Raw genomic sequence first — 21,784 nt, forward strand, 5'->3', positions numbered from 1 at the left:
AATGATTTATTTTCCTTTAGGTATATACCCAGTAATGGGATTGCTAGATCAACTGGTAGTTCCACTTTTAGTTCTTAAAGAAATCTCCCAACTGTCCTCCACAGTGGCTGAATTAATTTCCATTCCAATTGATAGTGGATAAGTGTCCCCTTTTCTCTGAAGCCCTGCCAATATCTATAATTTCTCTGGTGATTAGTGATGATGAGCATTTTTTTCATATGTTTCTGGGCCACTTGTATGTTGTTTCTTGAGGTGTCTGTTCATATCCTTTGCCCAGTTTTTAATGGAGTTATTTGCTTTTTGCTTGTTAATTTAAGTTCCTTATAAATTCTAGAAATTAGACCTCTGTTGGATGTATAGTTTGTGAATATGTCTTCTATTCTATATATGATCTGTTTACTGCCTTCATAGTTTATCTTGCTATGTGGAAGCTCTTTTTTATTATTTATTTATTTGTTTGTTTGTTTGTTTTGAGATGGAGTCTCACTCTGTTGCCCAGGCTGGAATGCAGTGGCATGATCTCGGCTCACTGCAACTTCCACTTCCCGGTTCAAGCGATTCTCCTGCCTCAGCCTCTCAAGTAGCTGGGACTACGGGTGCATGCCACCACGCCCAGCTAATTTGTATTTTTAGTAGAGATGGAGTTTCACTGTGTTAGCCAAGATGGTCTCGATCGCCTCACCCCTTGATCTGCCCACCTTGGCCTCCCCAAGGAAGCTCTTTAATTAGGTTCACTTATCAATTTTTGTTTTTGCTGCAATTGCTTTTGAAGACCTAGCCACAAATTATTTGCCAAGACTGACACTAAGAGTATTTCCTAGCTTTTCTTCTATAGCTTTTATAGTCTGAAGTCTTACATTTGTCTTGAATTCATCTTGAGTTAATTTTTGTATATAGTTAAAGGTAGAGTTCTAGTTTCATTCCTTGGCATAAAGATGGCCAGTTATCCCAGAGCCATTTATTGAGAAGAGAGTCTTTTCCTCATTTATAATTTATGTTGAGTTTGTCAAAGCTATAGGTGTTTAGCTTTATTTCTGGGTTCTCTATATTTTCTCTTGGTCTATGTGCCTGTTTTTGTACCAGTACCATGCTACTTTGATTACTATAGCTTTATAGTATAGTTTAAAGTCAGTTAATATGATTCCTTTGGCTTTGTTCCTTTATCTTAGGATTGCTTGACACATATTTTAGAATTGTAATTACTTGTTAAATCCCCCCAAAAAAATCAGAATAAAGCAATTACCAGTGGACAAAAAGACTTAAAGTGGCCATGGTTAAAGACCTGATGGGACTTTATTATACTCCACAATCAAGAATAAAATTAGGTTATTTCTGTGGCATAACATTTTAACATAACCAAAACGATGACTAAAAACATTAAATTTCTAGGGCGCTTATACAATTTTTGTGCAAATATACCAATAACATATTTATATAAATATTACTCAAAGAATGTTAAATATAATTTATTGACAATGAATTCTGTATAATTTTAACATAGCAAATAAGGCTAATTAGTTTAATATATTTCTCCTATGTTTCCAGTGGCTCTTCTGAAATGTCCAAAAGTTAGTTTGAGGTTGAAAAGACGTAATTTAGTTCTTGGAATTTGATTTTGGAAAGTCTGCCAAATATGTAAAGGTTTATAACACTTGATTATAATAGAATTATAGATCATTATGAGATCATAGTTATTAATTTAAACAAAACACCAAATAAAGACAGCATGATACAGAATGTCTTTCTGTCTCTCTTTCCTGTTTTTCCTTTTCTTTTTCTTTGTTTTTGCAGTTGACTCAAAAAGTAAACAAAAATCTGTTACTGTATCTTATCAATATTACACAAACATCATGCTTAAAATAAAAAACAAATTCTAGTTTTATATCAATGTATTTTTGGATATCAAAGCTCAATTTTTAAAACCCTGATAATAAACTTGTTTAATCTTAGCGCATTTTATCACATGTAAAATTTCTTTTATAAAATTTTATAACCTTTATAACATTGATATTCATTCAGCTTTATGTATATAATTTATTTTTGTGTTCTTTCATTCTGAAACAACCTTTAAACAACCTGTAAACACTACTACTTTTTCTTCAACAAAAACCACATCCTCAGGCTTTCATTATAAACTTATTTACCAAAAATATATCTTGCTTTTCTTGTACACTTTGCATACCAAATTTTCCCCTCATTTCCAGTAGTTTAAATCACAGATGTTAATGACAATTTTAACTCTTAATGATACAGTTTGAATACATGTCCCTACCGTGTCTCATGTTGAATTGTAATCCCTGATGTTGCAGGTGGGGCCTATTGGGAAGTGTTTAGGCCATGGGAAAAGATCTCTCATGGTTTGGTGCTATCCTCACAACAGTGAGTGAGTTCTCAGGAGATCTGTTTTTTTAAAAGTGTGTGGCACCTCCCCCTTCTCTTTCTCTTGCTCCCACTCTCACCATGTGACATGGTTTGGCTGCATCCCCACCCAAATCTCATCTTGAACTGTAGCTCCCATAACCCCTACCTGTTGTGGGAGGAGCCTAGTGGGAGGTAATTGAATCATGAGGGCAGTTACCCCCATGCTCCTGGTCTTGTGATATGAGTGAGTTCTCACAAAATGTGATTTTTTTTTTTTTTTTTTTGATGCAGATTCTAGCTCTATTTCCCAGGCTGGGGTGCAGTGGTGCGATCTCAGCTCACTGCAACCTCCACCTCCTGGTTCAAGGGATTCTCCTGCCTCAGCCTCCTGAGTAGCTGGGACTATGGGCCCATGCCACCATGCCCAGCTAATTTTTGTATTTTTAGTAGAGACAAGGTTTCACCGTTTTGGTCAGGCTGGTCTTGAACTCCTGACCTCGTGATCCACCCACCTTGGCCTCCCAAAGTGCTGGGATTACGGGTGTGAGCCACCGCACCTGGCCAATCTGATGGTTTTATAAGGGGCTGTTCCCGCTTTTGCTTAGCACTTCTCTTTCCTGCCACCATGTGAAGAAGGACGTATTTGCTTCCCCTTCCACCATGACTGTAAGTTTCCTGGGGCCTCCCCACCCCTATGGAACTGTGAATCAATTAAACCTCTTTCCTTTATAAATTACCCAGTCTCGGGTATTTCTTCATAGCAGTGTGAGAATGGACTAAAACACCACGTGATATGGTGCCTATTCCTCTTTGTATTCCCTCCCTGAGGCCTCTCCAGAAGTCAAGCAGATGCCAGTGCCATGCTTCCTGTACAGCCTGCAGAACTGTGAGTCAATTAAACATCTTTTTTTATCAATTACTCACTCTCAGGTATTTCTTTCTGGCAATGCAAGAGTGGCCTAATACATATAGTAACCTGCATTTCTAGTGAAAACCAAGGTATTAACTCTTTTTAATTGTCACATACCAATATTTTATGAATATATACTTCATAATTTCTAAAAATATAGGAATCTTCAAAGTTTTGAATGTGGAACATACTAAGAAATCAAAAAATGTTCAGTTTCTTTGTAATGAAAAGCAACAAGTGAATATATTTAAACCCTTTGTTAATGTTTCAGTATTTTGTCTTATTTGAAAATTCTATGAATAGCTATCATTCAATTTAACTTGGCAAAAGTTTAAGTGTATAGTTATGAATGAACTTGGAAAGTCTTTAAACATATCATTAAACATAATTATTGTAAAAGAAGTATGTTTATAGACTCCTATTGCACCTGTATCTATTTAATTTCTTCATCCTTAACAATAACAGAAAAATTTTTGAGATATTAGACAATGCTTAGTCATTATCTCAAGTTAGTTTTCTATTAACCAGCTTTATAGTACATGTACATTAGGCAATTACCATTAAAGAAAAACCCCTAAAGTTAATTATGTGAGTATTTTGTTGATAACTTATAAGACAAGCTGTTTCTACTAAACCAGCTATGTTTAATAGTCTTATTCACAAAGATGTACCCATATCACAGGAACTTGAAAAGCTTTGGTTTAGCTATTTAATTTGGGATTGTCTATATATTTCTCGGTCAGTTTGGTAGCATGTAGACTACATATAAGGACATGTACAGACATATACATACATGTAAATACAATATATGATGCACACATGCACACATGTGTATTTTCAAAAGCCCAGTGATCAGCGGGCTCAATGTAAAAGAGAGCAGAGTTTCAGACCTGAGAGAAATCCACCCACAGCTCCTTGGGCTTTGTGAAATATTTTGATTTCCTTTGGTAGTCTAAACCTGCACACAGATACATTTGGACATACATTTGAACATACTCTTTCTGGGGTTAGAATCTATGCTTCATCCGTTACATTAGAGTTCTTGCACTATTTTCTGCCACTGCAACCAATGCTAAAACTATCAATGCTCTGCATTTATTTAAACATGGAAATCAGCTACATGCATCTCTTCACCTGAAACACAGACAGTTAACAATGAAAAGCAAATGAGAATTAATTTTGAACAGGTACATAAAAAAGAGAGTAAGCATTACAAACTCCATAGTGTGGAATGAGCATAGAAGAGTTCCAGTTTAACTTTAGGAAATCTTTTAGCAAGTTTTTTTGTAGGACCCCTGGAAGAGTATGGGAAGGCCTAGAAGTTTCCTTTCTGCTCCTAGTAACAGCATTGAGCTATTTTTGAGGATGTTCGCAAAAAAAGTAGCTAAGATATCAGTACACAAAAGGATAACTAGAAATCTGTGGAGGTTGGACAAGACATTCTAGAATTTCTATGACATTTCCCAGGAGTCTGTCATTTCAGGAGTGAATAGTAAACTAATGAGGTAAATGTTTCTCTTCTTTTTTTGTTAAAATGAGACAATCACCCTGTGTTCATGCCTCATTTATCCTGTGAGCTTCCTGTGTATTTTCGATCAGTTGCAATATTATGTTTGCATATTTTTGCTTTTTTGTAATGTTTCATTTGTTTTACAAATTTGTCCAAAACTTGGGGGACAAAAGAATGTGTACTAGTAAGACTATGAACAGTAAAAGACTACTGTAATAAGTTTGTTTAGGAAAGCTAGCCACTCTGTTCTAATTATTTCCTTATTTCTGTGGATTAAATGAAAAGGTTCCTCTAGAAGTTTGAGCATAATACCTGGCACATAGTAATCATTCAAAGGACAGTAGTTACATATTTATCCAATACAGTAATTGTTTTTATGATCACTAGTTTTAAATTTTCTACAATATGAAAAAAAATACAAAATATGTGCCACCAAGTATGGCTTAGAAAGCTTTGCAATTTTTTGTGAAGTATTAGATTAAGAGAAAATACATTTTATAGCATTGTTTAATTTCTGTTTTCAAGTAATTCATCTGGAGTATCCTAAATCAACTTGAAAGTCTTATTAAGACAAATGTAATATGAAATACTCCTGAAACAATAATATTTTGAAAAAATTATTAGAAAAATTAATAAACACAAAGTCAGAGGTCACATTTGAAAATCTGCATTACCTCTTACTGCCTTTATAAATTTAACTTTCTGGAGTTTTCAGTCTCCATATAATATAATAGTCTTGTATCAGTGTAAATATCACAAGAAACAAGTAAACAAAGAAGGTAAAAATTTGGAACATAGACTATAAGACAAATAGAAAACTTTTTATGTTCCATTGTTTCACTCAATAGGGCTATTTTTATGTAAAATATTTTCAGTCAAAATATCTAGCTTTGTCCACTTGAATTGCTTGGGTATGCTAAGATAGTTCAGCTCTCAACTACTGTACCTATGGGATTTCTGCCCCCAAACAACATTATGAATGAAAACAGGTGTTTATAGAGTCAGAAAAATATGTGTTTAAATCCTATCTGCACCATTTACCAAGCTACACTATCTTGGATAATCATTCTGTGACTCATTTCTCTCTTCCATAAAAGAGAAATACCATCTAAGTCAGGGGTCCCCAACCCCCATGGCACGTACTGGTACCAGTCCGTGGTCTGTTAGGATCCCGTCCTTACAGCAGGAGGTGAGCAGCAGGCGGAGCAGCAAGTATTAACCTCTGAGCTCCACCGCCTGTCAGATCGGTGGCGGCTTTAGATTGGAATAGGAGTGCGAACCCTACTGTGAACTCCAAATGCCAGGGATCTAGATTGCAGGCTCATTATGAAAACATAATTAATGCCTGATGTTCTGAAACCATCATGACTCAAACCACACCCTCCCCTCACCCCCTTGGGAAAAAAATGGCTTCCATGAAACTGGTCCCTGGTGCCAAAAAAGTTGGCGGCCGCTGATGTAAATGACAGGACGGCTATAAGAACTGTTATCTGTAGCCTGTAGAGAGCAACACATAACACAGTGCTTGGTATATCATCCATGCTCAGAAACGGCGGTGCTGCTTCTGAGTGTTCTGCTTCTCTCGCTCATAATCGTACAATTCCCTCAGTACGTGCTTGAGAGGATGCAGTGAAATATCGACATAAAGAGCGTTAGGGCAAATTATAAGACATAAGAATAAGAGACAGTTTAAAAAAGAGAAATTGATGCAAATTTATTTTCTATAGAATAGAAAGCAACCTTGAGAAACTAATACAAAACTTAGAAAACTCTTAATTATACAAATTGCCAGCTCTGCTGGGAGGTCAACATCCTTTCTAAGACACAATAATAAGTCGTGTAGCAGAAGAGCCCACTCGGCTTCACAGAAGGAGGAATAAAATTGGGCCACTTTGTCCTGAGTTCTAAAGCATAATTCAAATGGTATTTTAACAAGTAGTTCAACTATGTTATTTGTCAAATAGGCTTTTGTAATATGGCCTAGGGGAGCTGACAGTCTTATAGAATATTATTTCTGAAAAGCATAATTGTCAAGTTCCAAGCAATTGACTTACATGCACATGTTAACACTGTAGCATTTGCTAGTTGAAGATGATATGATTTAATATTAATACATCAGAATAATAAGCCATTTAAAAAATCTAGGCCTCTACAATTAAAGTCTGCTTAAGATGTTTACTGACTCCTAATTCTCAAACTTCCTCTCTTCTGCCAACCCAGAGTAACATTGCAGTAAACCTATTTTAAGTACACCAGCAGAAAAAAACTCACTGATATGAAGGTGTGAGTTATGGCATCTAGGAAAATGCTTTATATTTAGGGTTGCTAGATAAAATAAAAGACTCCCACTTTAATTTAAATTTAGGATAAATTACGAGTACTTTGTTAGTATAAGTCTGTCCTATGCAAACTTTTCTAACTACTAAGACTAGTTTATATTGCAGGATATATTTATGTATGTGTTTGTATGTGTATGTATGCGTTTATATAGACCTATAAAATATCTTTAAAAGTACACACATATATGTCTGTGTATGCATATAAGCATATATAAGCTTTATAAAAATATACACCCTTCATATATATATGCACATATATGTGTGTGTTATAAAAGCTCTATGTGTGTGCACACACACACACATCCTTTATGGCCTTGTGTAGCATTTTCTGACACCACTTCTGAAACTGTGTGTGTGTGTGTGTGTGTGTGTGTGTGTGTGTGTGTGTGTGTTTTGAGATGGAATCTGTCTCCAGGCTGGAGTGTAGTGGGGTGATCCTGGCTCACTGCAGCTTCCGCTTCCCAGGTTCAAGCAATTCTCGTGTCTCAGTCTCCTGAGTATCTGGGATTACAGGTGTGCACCACCATACCCGGCTAATTTTGATGTTTTTAGTAGAGACAGTTTCGCCATGTTGGCCAGGCTGGTCTTGAACTCCTGACCTCAGGTGATCTACCCACCTCAATCTCTCAAAGTGCTGGGATTACAGGCATGGGCCACCATGCCTGGCAATGTGTGTTTTTTAAAACAAATTCATGTTTTTCTACATCAAACAATTCTCCAACTCTCCAACAAACTGGGTGTAGATGAAATCAATAAAATTCTGACACTAACTCCTGGAGTTAGTACAGACCCTAAAGGTTAAGGACTTCATCCAGGAGCCTACCCCACATCAGAGATCAGCCACAAATAGGGCCCCAGGCAACCCAAACTTCTTCCCAGATGGCTAAACAATTGTGGGAGGGGGTCCCAGGGCCTTCTCCTAGGTTTCATAATTTCCTAGAATAACTCACAGAACTCACAAAAGCACTTTACTTATAATTATTGGTTTATTATAAAAGACGCAATTCAGAAAGAGCAAAATAGAATGATGCATGAAGCCAGGTGTGGGGTAGGGATGGGGGTGTGGATGCAGCCTACCACTTTCCCAGCACATTGCTGTGTTCACCAACCTGGAAAGTCTCCAAATCTTGTTTAAAAGGATTTCTAACTCAATCTCCAGCCCTCCTCTCTGCCCAAGAGATTGGAAGATGGAGGTGAAAATTCCCATTTTATTCATGAGTTTGATCTTTTCTGTTGGCCAAATCCCTCTTCCTTCCAAAGTTTTGCACCATCACCTCATTAGCAAAAACTCAGGTATGGGCTGGGCGCGGTGGCTCACTCCTGTAATCCCATGTAATACCAGCATATTGGGAGGCCGAAGCAGGCTGATCATTTGAGGTCAGAGGTTCAAGACCAGCCTGGCCAAAATGGTGAAACTCCGTCTCTACTAAAAAGTACAAAACTTAGCCAGGTGTGGTGGGACATGCCTTTAATCCCAGCTACTCCGGAGGCTGAGTTGAGAGAATCGCTTGAACCTGGGAGGCAGAGGTTGTAGTGGGCTGAGATCATGCCACTGTACTCCAGCCTGGGTGACAGAGCAAGACTCCCGCTCAAAAAAAAAAAAAAAAAAACCCTCAGGTATGGTTTACTATGAATATCAAAAGTCACTTCTATTATTCAGCAAATTCCAAGGATTTTAGCAGTTGTGTGTGTGTTTTTATACACACAAATACACACATACACACACAGAGTACCACAATCTAAAACAAAGGTTTGTAAATTATAAAAATAAATGCATGTATTTGTAAAATGTCATTTCAAAATTCAATATAATTCAGGAAAGGACATTTACTCTAGTTTGCCTTTGCACTAGATCTAGGAACAATGATTCTAGTGAACTCTTAGATATGTGGAAAAAGACACTGGAGTATTTTAGAAAGTGAGAGTTATAGATTCAGTTCTGCCCTTAACCTATTGTGTAATAATCAGAAAGTTACTTGACTTTACTGAAGTGAATATCCCTTTTTCACTAAATGAGTGATTGGACTAGGTAGCTGCCCATAAGCTTTCTATAATTTGTGTTTTCAAAAATATGAAGAAGTATATTTAAAACCAATGAAACCCAGATGTTTTGAATATCTTAGGAACGTGTCTTTCTATATAAATGAAGACATAAAAGATGGCTATACTAATAACAAGGCATTTTCTCCTACCAATTTAATAATATAAGCACAATTCTAGGCCTTTATTTAAATGAATAAAAAACATATTAATAAATATATTTTATAATTCAGATGCACCTTGATCTAGGTTTATCAGAATTTTGTTTTCCAGCTCTTGGTTTTCCCCTTTCTTGGTTCCCCCCTTTTAAATATATTCCTTTGTCTATATTTTGTAAAGATAAGGTAGGAAATAAAAGTATACTGAATTGGGAATAAGAGGCCATCATAAGGCTAAATAGGGGTGAACTGTTGACATTTTATTCATCAGTTTGTCATTCATAGGATCAATATCACTTTGTACTTAGAATTATACTAGAGAGAAACAGAATATAAAATCCACTGGTAGGCCAGGCATGGTGGCTCATGCCTGTAATCCCAGAACTTTGGTAGGCTGAAGTGGGCAGATCATCTTAGGTCAGGAGTTCAAAACCAGCCTAACCAACATGGTGAAACCCCATCTCTACTAAAAATACAAAAAATTAGACAGGCATGGTAGCCCATGCCTGTAATCCCAGCTACTTGGGAGGCTGAGGCAGGAGAATCACTTGAACCTGGGAGGCAGAGGTTGCGGTGAGCCAAGATTGCACCACTGCACTCCAGACTGGGAGACAGAGTGAGACTTCGATTAAAAAAAAAAAAAAATTCCACGAGTATTCTGAAACTCAGGGGAGAGGTATGAACTGCAGATAGAGATTTGTCCATTGCCAGTAAAAAGTAGTAATTGATTTTAGGAATATGTATACTAATAAGAAGAAGAAAAAAGGGGGAGGAGAAAGAGGAAGGAGAAAGAAGAAGAGACCACCACAATCATCACAAACCTCATTTGAGAAATAATAATCCATTTTTTAAAATCTGTTTTATTCTATTTGTCAAGAAGGGACAAAGATATAGTATAAGCAACCTACTTATATTACAAGCTTAGACATCTGTAAGACTGAGTATAATGTTAATATGCATAAGATGTATTCAAGTTTCTCATTTTGAAAATTTAATCATCACCTAATTCAGCAACTACTATACATTATCATTAAAACTTTGTTCAGAATGTAGTAGGATTTTTAATAAATTCTTTATAATGAATTCATTATTTAATATGTTATAACTGCACATTATAAACATCTTAATGTTTATTATCAGAGATAACTTGATGCAAAGATGTTCTTTTTCATGAACACATTTTTTTTTTAAAAGCCATTTACAGATAATAAACCATTAGTCAGCCAACCAAAAGATACTCTTGGGAGCTTACAATGTGCAATTACAAGAGATAATTAAAAGCACTGACTAGTTAATAAAGTGTTGGAATACATTTTTGTTTGCATGTTGTTTTGTTTTTGTTTTTTAATATTGCTTAAATTTCTGATATCAAAATTCAATAACGTTAAGTTGTCTAGAAAAGCAAATCTAAACGTGGCTTTCTTTGAGTAAGCAAGTGATAGCCAGTATGAAAGTCTGCCTTGGAGAGCCAAGCATAGCTTACCAGGGAGAGAACATTTGATCAGAGTCAAAAAATAACAAGATTTTTTTCAATAGAAAGTATTTTATTTAACTTTTTATAGTGTTTATCTTACTTTTTAAAAAATCTTTTGAATCTCAAGTACCTAAAAGTTAAGTTAGTCATATTTCTTTTTGAAATTAAGTTAAAGCACTTTATTTTTAAAATTATAATAAATATTTAAATTAACAAATAAAAATTTACAAATTTTTAACAAACAAATTAATTAACAAATAAAAATTTTATATATGGGGAACATGATAATTTGTATTTGTATACATTGTGAAATGTTCTTCAAGCTAATTAACATATATGTCATCTCATATAATTAACATTTTTTGTAGTGAAAACATTTAAAATCTCTCTCAGGAGTTTCAAAGCATACAATACTTTATTATTATTATTATTTTTATTATACTTTAAGTTCTAGGGTACATGTGCACAACGTGCAGGTTTGTTACATATGTATACATGTGCCATATTGGTGTGCTGCACCCATTAACTCGTCATTTACATTAGATATATCTCCTAATGCTATCCCTCCCCCCTCCCCCTACCCCATGACAGGCCCTGGTGTGTGATGATCCCCTTCCTGTGTCCAAGTGTTCTCATTGTTCAATTCCCACCTATGAGTGAGAACATGCGGTGTTTGGTTTTTTGTCCTTGCAATAGTTTGCTGAGAATGATGGTTTCCAGCTTCATCCATGTCCCTACAAAGGACATGAACTCATCATTTTTTATGGCTGCATAGTATTCCATGGTGTATATGTGCCACATTTTCTTAATCCAGTCTATCACTGATGGACATTTGGGTTGGTTCCAAGTCTTTACTATTGTGAATACTGCCACAATAAACAAATGTGTGCATGTGTGTGATATGGTAGTATTGCTTTTAATGTTTTGAGGAACTTTCATGATGTTTTTTCTTAATGACTTTACTAATTTTAATTCCCACCAACAGTGTACAAGAGTTCCTTTTTCTCCACATTCTCATCAATGCTTTTATCTTTTTGATAAGAGCCATTTTAACAGTTATGAAGTAATATCTCATCTTGTGTGTGTGTGTGTGTTTCTTTTGAGAAGAGTCTGTCTCTGTGGCACAGACTGGAGTGCAGTGGCATAATCTTAGATCACTGCAGCCTTCACTTCCCACATTCAGGTGATTCTCGTGCCTCAGCCTCCAGAGTAGCTGAGATTACGGGAATGCGCCACCATGCCCGGCTAATTCTTGTATTTTTAGTAGAAACAGGGTTTCACCATGTTGGCCAGGCTGGTCTTGATCTCCTGACCTCAAGTGATCCCCCTACCTTGGCTTCCCAAAGTGCTGGGATTACAGGTGTGAGCCACTGTGACCAGCTCATTGTGTTTTTAATTTGCATTTTTCTAATGGTTAGTAAGGTTGAGACTTTTTTCATAAATCTGTTGGCCATTTTTATGCCTTCTTTTGAAAAATGTCTACTCAAGTTCTTAGCCCATTTTTTAAATTGGATTATTTGCTTTCTTGGTGTTGAGTTGTTTGAGTTTTTAAAATATATTTTATATATTAGCCCTTCATCAGATGTTTGTATAAAATCACAAAAGACCCAGAATAGCCCAAACAGTCTTGAAAGAAAACAACAAAGCTGGAAGCACCATCTTAGCAGATCTCAAAATTTACTAAAATATGTAATAATGAAACCATCACAGTACTGGCACAAAAACATACATATAGACCAATCAAACAAAAAAAGAGAGTGCAGAAATAAATCCACATATTTATGGTCAATTGATCTTCCACAGCAGTGCCAAGAACACTCAACAGGGAAAGGACTGTCTCTTCAATACATGGGGGTGAAAACAAACAATGTGCACACGCAGAGACTGATATTTGACCCTTATTTCAACTCTTATGAAAAAAAATCAACTTAGAATGGCTTAAACATGTAAGTGTAAGACCTGAAACTACACAATCACTAAAAGCAAACATAGACAAAAAGCCTCTTGACATTGGTGGTGGCAAAGCTAATTTGGTTATGATCCCAAAAGCACAGCCAGCAAAAGCAAAAAGAGACAAATGGGATTGTATCAAACTGAAAAGTTTCTCACAAAAAAATCACTACCAACAACGGCAACCACAAAATCAGTCCATAAAGTGAAAAGACAGGATTTGCAATGAAGAAAACATTTGCCATACATATGATAAGGTATTAATATCCAAGATAACAAGAATTTGCCAAGGAAAAAAGAGTGAGGAGGAAATGTCATAATGGAGTATCAATGCATACTGAAATGACCCTTTGCTCATTCATTTAACAGCTTTACTCTTGGCCCCTTTTATGTTCTGAGCAATTTTCAGATACATTGACACCCTTCATATTCAGAGAACTAAAGTAATTCAGTATTTCTGAGGCATGACACCTCTGCATATACTTAAAAAGAGTGAGATAACAGGTGGAAGAGAGATGAAGTAATGCAGGCAGGCCAGGGTCAAATTATGAAGGCTTATTCTACCATGTGAAGGCATTTAACTTAACTCTGTAGGGTCTGAGAGCCACTGAAGAGTCTGGAGTAATCACACCATTTTTAAATTTTAGGAAAATCACATTATGGCAGGATGACAGCGATTAAAGTGTGGTGGTATTAGGCCAGGCGTGGTGGCTCACGCCTGTAATCCCAGCAATTTGGGAGGCTGAGGCGGGCAGATCACAAGGTCAGGAGATACAGACCATTCTGGCTAACACAGTGAAACCCAGTCTCTACTAAAAAATAGAAAAAAAAATAGCCAGGCATGGTGGTGGGCACCTGTAGTCCCAGCTATGCGGGAGGCTGAGACAGGAGAATGGCGTGAATCCGGGAGGCTGAGCTTGCAGTGAGCCGAGATCGTGCCACTGCACTCCAGCCTGGGCAACACGGCAAGACTCCGTCTCAAAAAAAAAAAAAAAAAAAAAGTATGGTGATATTAGAAGCAGGAATTTTAATAGAGCTATTTTATTACATTTAATATTTTACTAGAAGTCTTGCTGCATATTAGTTCATTTTCCTCCATTTGGCTTTGGTCTGCACCCACATTCATGAGTGAAGGCAGAGAGGCTCTTTAGAGAAGTTGAATCCAGGGGCCCCTGGGGCCTCCGGAATTGAGCATCAGCTTCACGATCCACTAACTGCGTGGATGTAAGAAAGTTATATAATCTCTTTGAGCCTCAGTTTTAACATTTGCAAAATGAAAAAAAAAAAAAAAAAAGGTAAAATCCTTACCAGGCCAGGTTAAGAATCGAATGCATTTACAATTTAAAGTTTAGACCGGGTTTCCAGATAAAATACAGAATGTCTACTTAGATTCGAATTTCAGATAAACAATAAATAAGTTTTTAGTGAATGATGTCCTCCAAACAAAAAGAATATTGCCAAATATTGAATGGGATATACTTATATTTGAAAAACAAATTGTTCATTATTTGTTTGAAATTCAAATTTAACTGACCATTTTTTATTTTTATTCACTAAGTCTGTTAAACATCCTTGCACTTAGTAAGCACTCTAGAGGCATTAATTCTTATTAGAACCAGCTTCTGTTACTAATTTGCATTTACATTCCAGGCACCAGTAGGTACTGGGGTTTGAAATCTCCTTCTGGATTCTCTGAGATTTCTCCTTTTATTGAGCATATTACCCACATTCTCTGAAAATAGACATATTATTCTGAGTCCTATGAACTTATGTATATGTTATGACAGCTAAAATTGTGCTTTTAGATTTCATAAAATAATTTCACATATGTACTTACAGGGAATTTCTCAAATTTTTCTGTACTGAAACTCTCAACATTCAATAGAGAGCTCAAAATCTTTTATATAACTATGTACATAAGAAAATTAGCCCAGATCCTAGAGTCATATGTGAGTTTTTCCTTCTTGAATAATGAGATTTGTACTTTTTACTAGCCATAGAACTATGCAACCATCTTCTGTTGCGCCTTTGTCTGTTTGTGAAGAAGCTAATGAAGTTTTCCCTCCTCTTCTCTTAATCCTAGTATTCTCCTCCCTCCTGCTATAAATTGACACTTTCCTCTTAATTTTTTTGTTTTAATTTTTGCTTTTGCAGTATTTGAGATTACTATTGCAAAGGGTCTAAAATTACTTAGTGAAGGAAACAGCATTAAAATGTGTATAAAATTCTAAACTTATTCCTATTCTAAATATCTTCCCTCTATTTGCCTATGGAGTTTGCAAAGCCTTTTCGATTTCTGTGTACCCCTATAAGTCAAGTATAATAGCAGAAACAACAATCAGTGAACAAAGAACAATGAAAGGAACTCTCTTTACCTTTTCTGTCTTGATAGTGATACGGAAGTGCTGGGAAGGGAAGAGCGTGGTCCCTTTAAATGATACAGAAGTGGGGAAGGGAAGCGCTAGGCAGAGGAGGGCATGGTCTTTACCTGGGGCTCCAAGCAAGTGGACCGACCTGAGAACAGGCATTTCCTGCCCAAATGCTGCATTCCCCCAAGACCACTCTGGCCTGCCACGCCCCCATCCTGGGCCTATAAAAACCCTATCGGGCAGATACGGAAGTGACTGGACGTCATGAGGAAGAAGACAAAAGCAGCTGATCATGGAGAATCCGCCGGGGGAAAGAGCACACCTGCAGGCACTGCAGGCCATTGATCAGGGGAAAGAGCACACCTGCAGGCACTGCAGGCGGAAAGACACGGATTTTGGCCAGAATGATCAGAGAAGAGTTTGGCCAGAGGGGTCAGAGAAGACTCCAGGGGAAAACCGTCTCCCTCCTGACTCCACCATCTTCTGAAAGCTACTTCTACTTAAACCCTTGCACTCATTCTCCAAGCCCACATGTGATCCTATTCATCCAGTATACCAAGGCAAGAAACCTTGGGATACAGAAATCCCTTTGTCCTTGTGAAAAGGAAGGGGGGCTAATGGAGGTGGTTAATACAAGCCGCCTATACACGGCAACTAAAAAAAGCACCCTGTAACACACGCCCACTGAGGCTTCAGCTGTGGTATTCACCCCTAGACACTGCCGTGGGGTCTCCCCATGACCTGCCCATTTGTATGCTCCCCTAGAGGTTTGAACGACGGGCTACTGATGAAGTGAGCCACACCCCCATCGTACGCCCTGCGACAGAGACAAGGGAACCTTTCCCGTTTCAACAGTAAACATTGTTGGAATTATACACATGAGGTAAATTAGTTTATGAAGTGGGGTGATATTCATTCTGTCTACCTACCTACCTATCTAATGTGTCTTTATCCTTCCAGTTTTATATACAGGGCTGGAAAATGAGAAAACAAAATACATTATCACTATTCTGCACGTACCTTTTTTTACTATCTCTTGCACACATACTCCAGGTTTTAGTCACAAAGGATCTAATGAACCGATCGAAGCCAAAGTAATAATATTGTGGGCCTTCCCCCACTTATGCACACATTTTGTTTTCCAGTAAAAGGCTGAGGAAAAGAGACACTGATTAATAAAAATTCTCAGATATACATAATAAGTTTCAGGCATTGTGGCACCAATGTCTGACTTAGGCTTCAGACTGTGAGAGCTTACCTAATAATGCCTTTTAAATCAAAATACACTGCTGGTATTTCTCCAGCGTATTCACTGAGTCCGCAGACTTAGAAGAAAACTCTTCATACAAGTGCCAGAGAGAGACCAAGAGAAGCCCTTCTCTCTCCCTTGCCAGAAAGGATAATAAAACCTCAAGGATCATTATTTGTTTATTAAGTATTATGTGATAGAATGGCAACTAAATAGTGTCATTTAATTATAAATAACATTAATTGCTTAATAATAGAGGATACACAGAGAACAACGTTAGCAGTAAGGAATACACAGTGATTTTAGAAAGAAATCACAAAATATTTCTTAAATTAAGTAAAATATATTCCTTCTTCTCTTTTACAATGCAGCACTACAAAGCTTTAAACACCTTGGTTTGGTTTACAACGTTATGAATATTAAAGAATTGCATGAAAACTTTCTTTTAAAGAAGTAATTTATTATTTAATGTTTATTTTCTTTTTATTATTGTTGCCAGGCAAGCAACTTTCTAGTGGTCAAATTAGAATGTTTTCATATTTTAGTGCTACAACATTAGTTCATTTACTATTAATGCAACTCATAAATACTCTAACCATCAAAAATAGCCTAAAACAACCTTATCTGGGCGGACTCAGACTTTCCATCTTCCCCAGGGTTTTCCAGGTTCTGGACTATAATTAGTTGTCATCTATTCTGATGGAGAAGATTCTACGAACCATCTCCCATGTCTCAATAATGTTCTTGACAGATTTTATATCCTGAGGCGACCTAAACAGTTTACTAAGTGAGACCCACTGGAAGAAAAAGAAAAGATAAAATGGGAAAAACTCTATTTTTAGCCAGAAGTTAATTAGATGTTTTTGTAGGACTATTTTTCTGAAAGCATTCATATTTTGCCAAGTGTGGGACTCAGGTTATGCCTCCTTTTAGAACCATTTTAGCCACTTGTTTTCACACTCTAATTGTAAGCCTGTGTCTTAAAAAAAAGAAAAAATCTTGTTAATTAAATGCCTGCTATTTAAAATTTTATGCTGTTAAATAATTCTTTTAGATTTAACACTCACATGTTCTAGAAAATAGCTCAACTGTCATTTATTTCCTACAATTCGTTGAGACCATAAATGGCCATATAAAAATTTCAGTAGCTTCTACTTCTGATAAATACTACTACGTTCCGGCTACAGTTAACGTGAAGAAGCTGCTCTTTCTATGACTACCTCAAGGAATATACAAGCTCATCCTCCATAGTGCAAGCATTGGCAAATGGTTCCAGAAGACTAAAAATAATCACAGCATAATCACGCCAGGGCTTCACTATCAAAGTGCAGACAAGGGTGGAAATCACCTTTTTTGAAAAGGGAGATCTTGGCTATATCATGTATAGCTGTGTCTGAAACTTCTTGATTGTGCAAGGTATGCAAATGAAAGACTTTTACAAACTAACTGTGAGCATTTTGTAGGCATTGTGTGCCTGTACTTGAAATAAAGGAGTGAATAACACAAGGATCAGCTTTCAAGAAAATGTTTTGTGTTTAGAGTTCATAGGTAGATGAGTAAAGGGACATTTATGGTACAGAGTCACGTGTACTGTGATGAGGATTCCAATACACAGAAGACGGGCCGTTTATCCAATTTGGAGGTGAGATGGTAGTGAGTATTTAATAAAGTCTTTCTAGAAGAAAGGACATGTAAACTATGTTCTAAAATATATTAAATAAATAATAGCTCCTTAAGGTGGAGTTTGGGGTGCGAGTAGAGATAGGTCTTAGATTGATCACCCTTTTTTTTTTTCTTTTTTTTTTTTTTTTGAGAAGGCGTCTCGCTCTGTCGCCCAGGCTGGAGTGCAGTGGCGCAATCTCGGCTCACTGCAAGCTCCGCCTCCCAGGTTCATGCCATTCTCCTGCCTCAGCCTCCCGAGCTGGGACTACAGGCGCCCACCATCATGCCCGGCTAATTTTTTTTTGTATTTTAGTAAAGACGGGGTTTCACCATGTTAGCCAGGATGGTCTCTATCTCCTGACCTCGTGATCCGCCCGCCTTGGGCTCCCAGAGTGCAGGGATTACGGGCGTGAGCCACAGATTGATCACTCTTGTCATAAAATGTTCTCTCTTGGAAATTATCTTTGCTCCTAGAAGTTGTCTTATCTATAACTCTGCCTCAAATTGTGTTCCTCACCTTTCCTACTCTTCAGTTTAATTTTATTTTATGAGGCAATGAAGTGGAACGAAGTGGCATAGCAGGAAGTGGAGAAAAGCATGTTCTTGAAGCTCACAAGAGAAACAGTTGGTCTTTTGAGATGGTAAAACACTGGGGAAGAGCGTGAACAGGGCTGTTTCTATTAGTTGCTCAGTTCTAACACATCTTCTATGCGTGGCTTTGAGCAAATGACTTAATCTTTCTGTGCCTAAGTCCCCTTATATAAAATATTACCAATTTCACAAGGTTTCCATGAGTGTTGAGTAAAAAATTTAAAGCATACAAAATATTCAATGTTACCTGTGATGATAATGATGATTCTGATCATCATCATCATCATATTGTTTTATTAGCTTAAAAATTGGGGGCGCACATTAAATGTTGGCGTCTCCATAGAAACATTGTATACCAGGTCTAGCATATTCAGTTAAGTGCAGCTAAATTCTCTCTTTAAATTGACAAGGTAGAATGTACTTATTTTCAAAAGCATTGCCTTGAGATAAATATAGGAAACCAGACAGTTCCTGTTTTATTTAGCTAGATGTAAATAAAATATATGTAGGATTTCCATTTATAAAGCCATAACGCAGTTCCCATATGAGACCTATGCACCCTTTGTAAACAAGTATTAAAATACCCACAATATATAAAGTAAATGTTTTCAAGCAGTAGACAACAGAGCGTGTAAGACTATTTTATTTGAAAGAAGAGAAACACTTGGAGAAAGCTCTGCGTTCACCCTGGCTTCTTGCATGGGTTTTTTTTTTTTTTTTTTTAGACCACAGCACAAAGAGGAGGAACCCAGCAAGAAAGCTTGAGTGTCAATGAATGAAACAGGAAGACATAAAAATTCAGATCTTCTGAGTAGGGATAAGTTTATGAGGCAGGATAGTAGAAAGGAGAGAGAAGTATAGAGAAGATCCCCTTAGGGCAGCATGTTATATTCTCGGTTTTTAAGCTGAGGACAAGGCTATGCATGCTCAAGGTGAGACTTTAAGGCCTGCGCAGCTTCCGGGAGGCTAATGAATGAATGAAGACTTCAGAGGTTGCTCAATTCTGGGAAATATTTCACTATAGCTGAGCTAATGGGGAGATGCTTCCTAAGTAGCAAGTAATCCTGCTAAGGTACAGTTGACAGTTCAGAAAGGTCACCCTGCAAAAGTAAGAGTTACAGACTATAACTAGGCAAAAAATTAAGAGAGATACATGCAGAAGAAGCCTAAAATAAAGGCACGTGGTGATTAATTATTCATTTAACTGTATGCCAGAACAAAACACAATACTTTAAAGAAAGAAACACAATCCAAACATCTTACAATACAGCAAACAATCGTAAATACTAGACGTGAGATAACCAGAAACAGATTTTTCACACTTGAGAAATAGAAGCATGTATTCTTCAGCCAAAAGAATAAGAGTAGAAACAGACCCTAAAGTGATACAGATGTTGGAATGTGCATATAAAATATTTGAAAAAGATATAATATATATATTCAAGCATTTGAAGGAAAAGGTAGTCAAAAAGAGAAAAAATGGGGGATCTCAGAAAAAGTAAACTGTAAAAAAGAGTCCTAATGAATTCCCATAAAATAAAATATTAAATATCTGAAGTAAAAAAACTCACAGGATCAACTGAAAGGAAAAATAAAAATGTCCATTAACTTGAATTTAGGTTAATAGAAATTGTTCAAACTGAAGCAAAAGAGAAGGAATGCTAGAATAAAAAAATGAGCAGAGACTCAAATACTTGAGGGATCAAGTTAACTGACATACATACAATTGGATTTTTACAAAGGAAAGAAGAGATAGAAAGAAAATTTTGAAGAAATATTTGTCTGCAAAGTTCCTAAATTTGCTGAAAAAGATGAACTCATGGTGTATCTTAAAAGCTTAGCAAGCCCAACGAAGTTAACTATGTTAAAACAAAACAACAAATACACCAGGCACAGAGATTCATGCCTGTAATCCCAGCACTTTGGGAGGCCAAGGAGGGAGAATTACTTCAATCCAGGGATTCAAGATCAGCCTGGGCAACATAACAAGACCACATTTCTACAAAAAATAAAAAAATAGGCAGATGTGGTAGTGCACATCTGTAGTCCTAGCTACTTGGAAGGGTGATGCAGGAGAATTTCTTAAGCCCAGAAGGTTGAGGCTGTAATGAGCCATGATTGCACCGCTGCATTCTAGCCCGGGCAGCAGAAAGAGGTCCTATCTCAAAAAAAAAAAAAAAAAAAAAAAAAAAAAAACACGCACAATGAAAAACACAGAAAAGAAAAAAACCTCACGTATGCATGTCATAGTAAAACTTCTGAAAACCTAACAAATACAAGATATCAATATCAAAAATTCCAGCAACGTTATTAGATGAAGGCATGATAAAACACAATGTTTAATATGTTTTTAAAAAGTTGTCAGCTGGAATCCTATAGCTACAGAAATTATCCTTTATAAATAGGACTAAATTTGAAATACAGAATTTTCAGACAAAGAAAGTTTAAAGAAATAGTTCCCAACAGAAAAAAGCTGTAAGAAATGATTAAGGGTGTTCTTCACATTGGAGGGAAATGTTACCAGATAGAAACTCAGGTACACATGAAGAAATGAAGAGAACCAGAAACTAGAATGGGGAAATGTAAGTATACATATACAATATTATTTTTGCTTCATTTTCTTAATATATTTAAATAAAAATGGACTATTTAAAATGCCAAAATTTTAACATATCTATATATACCATATATGACAAGAAAGGCACAAAGGTTTGGAGAAGTTAATTAAATGATATTGTTTAATATTCTGTTGTTTTTATAATTTACATTTTATGTGAGGTAGTACAGTACTAAATCTAAGTAGTTTATTAGAAATAAGCAATATATTATAATCCCTAAAGCAAATTGGGAAAAATTATACCATCTGACATTAATAGATACTATAGTAATCAAGCTAATGTAATTTTTACATAGGATTTTAAAAACTCCTATTAATGGAACAGAATAGAATCCAGAAGTAGACTGGTATGTACCTGGTAAATTTATTTTTAATAAAGTTATCAGTGTAGTGTAATTGGAAAAAGATTATTGGAATAACCATATTAAACAAACAAACAAAACATTTTTGGTCCATCCCACAACATATTAAAACAGTACTTTGCAATAGATCATAGGTTGAAATGTAAAAGCAAACATTATAAAGGATCAAGATAAAGATGACTGCTTTCACAG

The sequence above is a fragment of the Hylobates moloch genome, unplaced genomic scaffold (genome assembly GCF_009828535.3).
Source record: "Hylobates moloch isolate HMO894 unplaced genomic scaffold, HMol_V3 SCAFFOLD_17, whole genome shotgun sequence".
NCBI lineage: Eukaryota > Metazoa > Chordata > Mammalia > Primates > Hylobatidae > Hylobates > Hylobates moloch.